Below are 10,142 nucleotides of genomic sequence, written 5' to 3'. Positions count from 1 at the left end.
TAATATTTTGCCATGAGAATTCCGGGTCAAATATTAATATTATCAAGTTACAGGGAACCAGGCAGAGGGCCTTCTTGGTGGTGGCACCCACCCTGTGGAACGCCCTCCCACCAGATGTCAAAGAGAAAAATAACTACCAAACTTTTAGAAGACATCTAAAGGCAGCCCTGTTTAGGGAAGCTTTTAATGTTTAATAGATTATTGTATTTTAATATTTCTGTTGGAAGCCGCCCAGAGTGGCTGGGGAAACCCAGCCAGATGCGCGGGGTATAAATAAATTAATAATAATAATAATAATAATAATAATAATAATAATAATAATCTAGAGTCATACCTTGGATTTCAAACGCCATGGCTCTCGAACAAATCAGCTCCTAAACGATCAAAACCTGGAAATGAGTGTTCTGGTTTTTGAACAATTTTGGGAAGCTGAATGTCTGGCGTGACTTCTGCGGCTTCCGATTGGCTGCAGGACACTCCTGCAGCTAATTGAAAGCTGCGCCTTGGTTTTCAAACAGTCCGATCGACTCCCGGAACGCATTCTGTTCAAGAACCAAGGTATGACTGTATGTGAAATAGGGGTGAACCAAGATCACTGGTTGTTCAAAACTGGACGGGCATTTCAGCAGGCAGAAGCAATTTCGGGGTGCCATATCTCAAAGAGCAAAGAAGGAGACAGCCTGAGCTGTTGCCAGCCCAAGCCTGGGAGGAAGAGGCATGTGGGTGCGGGTGCACAGGGCTGCTGCCTCTGTGCCCGCATGCCTCTTTCCCTGACTTGGGTTGGCAGTGGCTGTGATGTGCAGAGCAGCCCGAGCCTGAGCCCCTCCCCCCAAACCTGGACATATCCTTTAAAATGTAAATATCCGCTGGGATGGGCATGCTGGCCTCGTCTTTATGGGACTGCTTCTCCTGGTATGCCCTGCAAAGGACCTTAAGGTCCATGAATACTCATAGTTTACAGGTCCTGGGCCCTAAGGAAGTCAGATTATCCTCCACCAGGGCCAGGGCCTTCTCAGTGATGGCTCCGACCTGGTGGAGTGCTCTGTCCCATGAGACCAGGGCCCTGCAGGATTTAACTTCCATCCGCAGGGCCCTGCAGGATTTAACTTCCATCCGCAGGGCCCATAAGACAGAGCCTGGCTTTCAATTTGAACTTAGCTTCATCTTTTATTCCCCTTCCTTCCCTCCCCCTCCCCTTTTAATGAAGATTACCTGCTCTGGGATCCCACAGTTAATTCTCCCCTGGTCTCCTCGCTGGCACAAATAGTTTTTTTTTTTTTAAAAAAAAATATTTATTAGGGTTTTTTATAAAAGAAATACAAAGATAATATACAGCATTGCTTTGTTTTAACAAAATTTCATAACTTCTTTAGACTTCCTCACGTCTCCCGCTCCCACTTACATCGTTAATAAAAAATTTTTCAAGCAAATTATCATCTTGTTTGCAATTTCTCGCTGGCCCAAATAGGACTAATTTAGCCAGCTAGCCCTGGTGATCATCTAATGTTTATTGGATGGATTTCCCCCCTAAATTGACTTTTGAATTCTGAACTTATTATTCACGTTTTATACTGTATTTTATGCTGTTTTTTGTTGCATCAATTTTTGGATTTGTTGTTAGCTGCCCTGAGCCCAGTTTTCTGAACCAGGAAGGGTGGAGTATAAATAAATAAATAAATAAATAAATAAATAAATAAATAAATAATTATTATTATTATTAAAAAAAAAGAGGACATGTCTGAGTTTTCCCAGACATATGGCAACCCTAAAGCAATTACCATGGCCGGGGGCTATAGCATAGTGGAAACTTTCATGTTCCAGAAACTCTCAACAAATCTCATGTAGACTGAAAGTGCATCTATAGGAGTTTGCCCATTGCTGTTCTGAGGGGTTCCTATTGACAAAGCGGGTGTAAGCATTGCTTATTTTGTCCGTGATTTAGCTGTAATAAACATCTGCTATCCTGCACTCATTGTTTTGGCCAAAGCGTTTGGATCCAGTAAAAGAACCGTTGCTGTTGGCAACACAGGAGGTAAATCATTTGAGCTGCTTCTCAGCTCCTGCTTTTTGCAATTCGAAGAAAAGAAAGATGCTTTATTATTTCTTGATCTTGTTGTGCCATCTCTGGGGCATGGCAGAGATAGATGTCAAGGAAGGTAGAACTTGAATTCTCTGAAACCGATGGAGCCAAAGGCGGCCAGTCAAATGGCTCAAAATAGAAATGTTTATGAAACAAACTGTTTCGTGCCGGAGGTTCGGTGTGATGACAGCTATAAATATTTAGGTGCAGTTGTGTTAACGATGGATGGTTTATTTTGAATCTCAAAGGCTGAGTCACAAAGATCTCGAGAGCTCACTTTATTTGAATGGTCATATCAAATCAGCCGAGAAGTTTCATATTCCTGCCTTTTCAGTATGGTACTGTGTTGTTGTTTTTTTTAAAAAGCAGGGATGGTGAACCTGTGCCCCCTTGGATTTTTTAAAAAAATATTTATTTAATAAATGCTGAAGCTCTACAGGTCTAGTCATGCCTGGATACAAACTACTGTAAGGTAAAGGTAAAGGACCCCTGGACGGGTGGCACTGTGGGTTTGCCAGTCGGAAGATCGGCGGTTTGAATCCCCATGACAGGGTAAGCTTCCATTGCTCTGTCCTAGCTCCTGCCAACCTAGCAGTTCGAAAGCACGTCAAAAAAAAGTGCAAGTAGATAAATAGGTACCACTCCAGCAGGAAGGTGAACAGTGTTTCCATGTGCAAACTACTATGGCCCACCTTGCATTCCACAATAGAAGAAACAAAGGTGTGATACGTATAAATGTAAGTAAATAAATAAAACTAAATATTCATGGGATTATGTCACTCAAGTCCGCTCACCCCTTTTGGTGTGGCGGTGTTGCAGGGCGACAGAGGCTCCCTGGAGCCCCAGTGAAGGAATCATGGCCTCAGTTCCCCTTCCTTAAGCCTGCACTGCCTATCAGGAGCCAGATCTTGGCCTGCATCCTGCTTTGGCAAATGGGGATGCTGGCTTGGACGTGGGCTGTGCAAGGGGCAGTGCCGACAAAGCCATTTAAGCAGCCCTCACCTGGGGCCTGTTGTCTTTGTCCATGGAGTTTTCTTGGCAGGGATACTGGAGTGGCTTGCCGGTTCCTGCTCCAGGTGGATCATGTTTGGTCAAAACTCTCCACTATGACCTGTCCATCTTGGGTGGTCCTGCACGGCATAGTTCATAGCTTCTCTGAGTTATTCAAGCCCCTTCACCACGGCAAAGCAGTGTGATACACGAAGGGGAAGAATTGATGCTTTCGAATTATGGTGCTGGAGGAGACTCTTGAGAGTCCCATGGACTGCAAGAAGATCAAACCTATCCATTCTTAAGGAAATCAGCCCTGACTGCTCACTGGAAGGACAGATCCTGAAGCTGAGGCTCCAATACTTTGGCTACCTCACGAGAAGAGAAGACTCCCTGGAAAAGAGCCTGATGTTGGGAAAGATGGAGGGCGCAAGGAGAAGGGGACGACAGAGGACGAGATGGTTGGATAGTGTTCTTGAAGCTACCAGCATGAGTTTGACCAAACTGTGGGAGGCAGTGGAACACAGAAGTGCCTGGCGTGCTCTCGTACATGGGGTCACGAAGAGTCGGACACGACTAAACGACTAAACAACTACAACAACAACACTTGGGGCCACACAACCTCCACACATTAAACTTAGAGGAAATTAGTGCTGAGAAAATGTGGTAAGGATCACACTTCAATTTTCTTTGTTGGCTTGATTGTGTTACAGTGACCTGGATCCAAAGGCGTTTTGCACAAGTGGAAAGGAGCTTCTACTCATGAGTAAGGCTGAAATTCTCCATTCTACTGCAATCCCCATGCACAGTATTCCATCATCCTGAGCACCGCGTGGCTTTGGGGGATGAGTTGCAGGGACCTATAGTGGAGAAAGAAATCTGGGAAACCTCATTGTACAAGTGGAGTTCTGCTCGTTCTTCTCTGGGTGCAATCCAGCTGCCATCATTCCCTTCGATTCTACTGCCTGCTCAACTGCCCTGATTCTACTGCCCTGATAAATAGCTTGGGATTTTGCTTCTCTAAAATTCAAAACGTGTACAAATTTAACCAATTTTTATTTATTCATTTATCTCTGTTGATTAACTCTGCTAATTGTTTTCCTATTTGGAAACTCTCACTTTGCAGATTTTTATCAATTGGTGATTAAACAAACAAGCAGCTGAGAAGTTTCTTAAATCTCCTATAATATCTCGAACAATTCTTTCAGCAGTTTATGTTATGTGGGTTTTTTTTTCTTTTTCTTTGACTGTTTCAATTACAACAGGAAGAAAAGGGCGAGGCAGACATCTGAGGTTAACCTGAACAGATCCTTTAAAATTAAAAGGCATCTGTGGGTTGGCTTGTTTTTAGCATTTGGTGAGTGTCAGTCAGTTGACTCTGAGCTTCACTTCATTCCTCAGGAACTCACTGTAAATATTAATGTTCTGAGGCGAAGGAGAGAGACATGCCTCCTTTCAGCTTCTATCAAGTGGAAACTTGCAGTTGGTTTGTGTGCCACATTTTTAGCAGGGTGAAATTTGAAGTGGCATCTGGGCGCCCACACTGGATGTTTCATTAGAAGCAGGGATTTAAATGCACACAGGACTTGCCTGTCAAAAACCCGTTAACACCTGAAACTCAGTTTGGCAAACATTCAGAAGGGCCAAAGCTAAGTGCTGGAGTGTTCAGGTAGTTCCAGATCCCGGTGGCAGACTTTGGGCTCTCAAATTTTGCACCCAGTAAAGAGGTAAAAAGGTAAAGGACCCCTAGACGGTTAATTCCAGTCAAAGGTGACTATGGGGTTGTGGCGCTCATCTCGCTTTCAGGCCAAAGGAGCTGGTGTTTGTCCACAGACAGCTTTTCGGGTGATGTGGCCAGCATGACTAAACCACTTCTGGTGCAATGGGACACCGTGACAGAAACCAGAGCACATGGAAACACTGTTTACCTTCCCACCACAGCCGTACCTATTTATCTACTTGCGCTGGCAGGCTTTCAAACTTGTGCTACTCTAAAACCGCTTCTGTAAGTTTAATCCTGGTGTCTCCAGAAATTGCTAGGACTGATCCCTGTCTGAAACCCTTGACAGCTGCTACCAGTCAATGTACACGGGCTCCTCGAGGTAGCCTGGTCCTCTGGATATATGCATTGCGCATCATGGAATTCCTTCTCTTTCTGGACTGGGTTGTTATGGCTTGCCTAGCGCAGCCTTCAACTCCCATTGTGGACCTTTAGTCCAAAGCAGGGGTCAGTGAACTTTTTCAGCAGAGGGCCGGTCCACTGTCCCTCAGACCTTGTGGGGGGGGCAGATTATATTGGGGGGGTGGTGCGAGAGCACCATGAGCCCTGGTAGCTGCTTACCTGTGTCTTGCGAGCAGCAGGGGCTGGCGGCGGTGGAGGGACAATGAGCGGTGAGCGAAAGGGTTCCAGAGAGGGGCTGCTTAAAATGGCGGCCGCTCAAGCCCTGCTGCTGCTGCTGCTGGCATCAACAAAGACCAGCCCCCTTCCTCCTCTAGGCAGGGCAGGGAGAAGCCAGGAGGGAGGGAGGGAGGAGGTGGCGCTGCCACTGTGTGAGGGAGAGGGATGGAGAGGGAAAGAATGTGCGCACTGGCAATCCATGCGGTGATTCCCGGACCATCCATGGGCCAGATCCAGAAGGGAATTGGGCCTGATCTGGTCCACAGGCCTTAGTTTGCCTACCTATGATCCAAAGTCTCTGGAGAGCACCAGGATGGCGATGGATGGTCTCAATCTGCACAAATGACTACCACAACCTGCACGAATAAGTTGCTGTCAAAATTATCTTAAGAAATTTGCATAAGTAACTAGGGGTTGGTGGGGGAAGAGGATTTTTTGATGTTCATCCTCTATAATCCTTGATCCTTCCTCCCCGTCCACCCGCCCACAGCAGATGTCACCTGTTTTGCAATCTTGTCATCTTCTTTAACGCATCCTTCATAGGCTACGGTGAAAGTGAGGAACGAAGGAGGAAATGAAAAGGGGGTTGTGACAGTTTGAAATGTTTGTTTTGACAAAAAATTATGAATTATTAAAAGGGCATTGCCTGGTTCTCCCTACTTTGCTACCATTACAGAATAAACAAACGTTGCCAAACAAGCCCAATGCAAATTAATTGGTAAGGGCATTGTAATATGCAGCCACAATCTCTAAAATAATATTTTTTAAAATGCAGCACTCCAGTGAACTCTAAATGTTCTCTGCCTGCATCCCTGTACAGGTACAGAAACTATTTGATCATTTCCAGTCCATTCTATTTGGTTTCCCAGTGCAGAGAGGGGCATATCATATACTACAATGGCCGAGTCCATACATAATCTGAGTAGGATAGAATTGCATGCTTCTTTGAGAGCTACCTGGCAATCCATTTCAGTACCAGATCTACAACCTTTTGTGCTGGGCCCCGGGGGTTAACATGAGCAACGCAGTCCAGGTCCGGTCCCAAATCCAAGGATTCCGCGAGGAGTCAGTCGGACAAGGCCAAGGCAGGAAACAAGGCTAGGTCGGGCGCAGGGTCTCAGGCAGGTTCTAGCAAACAGCAATGTTGCTCCCGCCACCTGGGGCACGGTCCAACAGCCTTTTATCTTTGTCGGGGTAATGGCCGGTCCCGATCCCCCAGTGACTCACCTCCCTGTCTCGCCCGAAGGCAAGCACTCCTCCTGCAAGTACTCAGGTCTCTCCTTCTCTCAGACCTTAGTGTCTGCAGCTCGGGAGACGTCGGTGGGTTACTAGACCCAGAGGCCGCCTCAGCCTCTCCTGACCCAACTGGTAGTGGAGCAGCTGTAAGTGATAGCCCAGCTGAAGGCAATGAGGCAATCCCTGCATCTGGAGCCAGGGCAGACTCAGGCCCCTGACTCGGCCCAGCTGGTGCTTGTTGCAGGGGAACCTCTGCAGACTGGGGCTCTTCAGAATCAGGCCCCAGACTTGGTCCTGATGCCGCCTGAGGCAAAGGATCCGGTGCGGACTGAGACTCCTCTGGTTCTGAGTCCGAGCCCGAGTCCCAGGCCATCACACTTTGACATTGGGGGCAAAGGCCTGCACTGCTGCATGTGGTGTGGTACGGCAAAGTCCTCTACGTGCTCTAGGCAGGTTTCTGTAGAAAGTCCTGCCTCCTTGCCTACTTAGGAAGAGGAAGGTGATGGGGCTCCGGGAAGGGCAGGAACATGGCAGGGAGAGTAATCTGTAAAGACAAATCATACAATTATACAGTTGGAAGGTACCCCGAGGGTCCTGTGGTCTAGCCCCCTGCAATGCCAGAATCTCAGCTAAATCATCCATGAAGGATGGCCATTCAACCTCTGCTTAAAACCCTCCAATGAAGGAGAGTCCACTGCTTTCCGAGAGAGTCCATTCCACTGTTGAGGTTAGGGACTGGGCAGAGGAGGGATGGTGGAGACCGCTGTGGCGTTTGTACAGAGCCCCCGGTCGTCTCATGGACTATTAACCCGTACACCACTAATCCGCTGCCCCCAACCAGGTCCTCCCAGGTAAATCACTTAAGTCTCAGTCAGGTTCTCACGTTAACAAAGAAGAGTGTAGTTTATTTCAGACACAAACTTTAACTGCATTCCAAACGTTGTTACTCTTTACCTTCCTAGTCTTATTTTATCCTGTCTCTATCTCTTCTACCTCCCCTCACACAAGAACCAACTGCACTAACTGTCTCTACAGTGGTAACTCGGGTTACATACGCTTCAGGTTACATACGCTTCAGGTTACAGACTCCGCTAACCCAGAAATAGTACCTTGGGTTAAGAACTTTGCTTCAGGATGAGAACAGAAATCGTGCTCCAGCGGCGCAGCAGCAGGGGGAGGCCCCATTAGCTAAAGTGGTGCTTCAGGTTAAGAACAGTTTCAGGTTAAGAACGGACTTCCGGAATGAATTAAGAACTTAACCCAAGGTACCACTGTATTACCAACTGCCTGCCAACTGCTTTTCCAACTGCCTTTCCCAACTAACCAAACCACTAAAGCCAGCCAACTAACTAACTAACTAACTAACTAACTAACTAACTAACTAACTAACTCAAACCTCGGGCTAAGCCCTTTTATAAACAGGGAGGCTCCGCCTCCGGCTTTCCTATTGGTCGACATTTTAACCCTTTCTCTCTCCCCTGTATAGACATTTTCTAAACGAATGGGCAAATGCCACATCCGCCTCCCCTCCTGACCCTTCTAGGGAGGAGGAAGTGGAAGACAGTATAGATTTACAACATGGGTTTGAGGGAGGTCACAGCTCAGAGACAGATGAGGGGGAAAGTTGGGAAATAATGGGAGAGGAGGAGGAAGCACCAGGAGGCAACAGCTGAGGGACACAGTGTCTTTAGCAAGCATTCCAGACCCTCCATTTCCAAGCGAGCCTTGAAAGTAGGAGAGGAGAGAGCTCGAAGACAGAGGGCATGTAGCAGCCCCTGTAGAAGTGACAAATGAGGAAGTGGGAGAGGCGGTGGGGGTGGAGATTCACTCAGGATAATGCCATTATCCAAGAGGCTGGGTTCTATAGTCTCTCTCTGTAAATACTGAATAAAAAGTAGACGATAAAAAACATTTCCTTGTCTTTGTACGTTCCTGGGCAACCGGCCAGCAGCAGCCTGACAATTGGACAGCCTTACCATCTGAAAGTTCTTCCTGATATTTAGTCAGAATCTCCTTTCTTGGCACTTGAGGCCTCTGGTTTAGGTCCTATCTTCCAGAGCAGGAGAAAACAAACTTGCTCTATCTTCCATGCAATCAACACAAGACGTCTTCCATGTGACAGCCCTTCAAGTCTTTGAGTTTCAATCTAAACCACTGAGCCTCTTGGGCTTGCCGATCAGAAGGTCGGCGGTTCAAATCCCTGCGATGGGGTGAGCTCTGTCCCAGCTCCTGCCAACCTACCAGTTCGAAAGCATTCCAGTGCAAGTAGATAAATAGGTGCCACTGTGGAGGGAAGGTAAATGGCATTTCTGTGCACTCTGGCTTCTGTCATGGTGTCCCATTGTGCCAGAAGTTACTGTTAGGTCCATCATGAGATGTCCGCCAGCTTCCAACCACAGATACCAGCAGCCTTCAAGCAAACAGACTTGCCTTATTATCGCTCCCTAGCATCCCACTGACAGAGGATTGACTCCTTCCATTCACCACTTTTGCCTCCTCCAAGTGGAAGAAACCTGGGCAGTGCTGAATGTCACATCCATTGCCAGGTGTGTCCTGCTGGAAACAGAAAAGGGCTTTCCCTTTGGCCTGCCTTTATATCCACTCAGTTGCCAAGTGCTTTTGTGACATCACAAGAAACCCACAGCCAATGGCAACAGCTGGGGAGGCATCACCTTCATTGCTTTGAGCCTCACAATGGCAGGTGGACCTATCAGTGATTGTGTGCTTGTTTATTCAGGACACGAGTGGAGCTGTGGTCTAAACCACTGAGCCTCTTGGGCTTGCTGATCGGAAGGTCAGTGGTTTGAATCCACACAACGGGGTGAGCTCCTGTTGCTCTGTCCCAGCTCCCGCCAATCTAGCAGTTCGAAAGCACACCAGTGCAAGTAGATAAATAGGTATCGGTGCGGCGGGAAGGTAAATTGCATTTCCATCCCATCTCTTCTCATTTAGTATACCCACCTTTTGTGTTGGAAACTTTCAGCCAGATCTTAAGTACTGTTCGTTTTTTCAGTCCACGTAACCTTCCCCTTAGTAAGCAGAACGTTTAAGTTGTTTAACTTCTTTATAGGATCCTCCAGGACAGATTGTACTAACCTTAGCTAGTTCACCATCATTTCTTCTCTATCCTGACCTCTTGCCTCCTTTTCCATGCTTGTTATTTCCCCCATATTTTAACAGCAACCTAAAGGGAATACAGGACGCGGGTGGTGCTGTGGTGTAACCACAGAGCCTAGGACTTGCTGATCAGAAGGTTGGCGGTTCAAATCCCCGCTATGGGGTGAGCTCCCATTGCTCAGTCCCTGCTCCTGCCAACCTAGCAGTTCGAAAGCACGTCAAAGTGCAAGTAGATAAATAGGTACCGCTCTGGCGGGAAGGTAAGCAGCGTTTCCATGCGCTGCTCTGGTTTGCCAGAAGCGGCTTAGTCATGCTGGCCAC

At 47.2% G+C, this 10,142-nt stretch overlaps 1 long non-coding RNA gene across 5 annotated transcripts; it reads right to left on the bottom strand.

Moving 5' to 3' along the window:
• Positions 1–3,318: 3,318 nt before the first annotated feature.
• Positions 3,319–9,226, bottom strand: LOC309380685. Of its 5 annotated transcripts, none has more exons than XR_014173026.1 (4): positions 8,681–9,226; positions 5,969–7,248; positions 5,751–5,824; positions 3,319–4,090 (listed from the first exon to the last, which is right to left on the bottom strand). It is a non-coding gene; the product is annotated as an uncharacterized lncRNA (long non-coding RNA). The 5 variants fall into 5 exon arrangements; XR_014173027.1 differs by lacking the exon at positions 8,681–9,226 and adding exons at positions 7,659–7,727; positions 7,974–8,050 and having other exon boundaries at positions 5,751–7,248; XR_014173028.1 differs by lacking the exon at positions 8,681–9,226 and adding exons at positions 7,659–7,731; positions 7,974–8,011 and having other exon boundaries at positions 5,751–7,248.
• Between the last annotated feature and the right edge of the window lie 916 nt (positions 9,227–10,142).

Source organism: Podarcis melisellensis, assembly GCF_964234715.1.
Source record: "Podarcis melisellensis genome assembly, chromosome: 11".
Lineage (NCBI taxonomy): Eukaryota > Metazoa > Chordata > Lepidosauria > Squamata > Lacertidae > Podarcis > Podarcis melisellensis.
The sequence above is the reverse complement of the archived record's forward strand: the minus strand, read 5'-3'. Positions and strand labels throughout refer to the sequence as shown.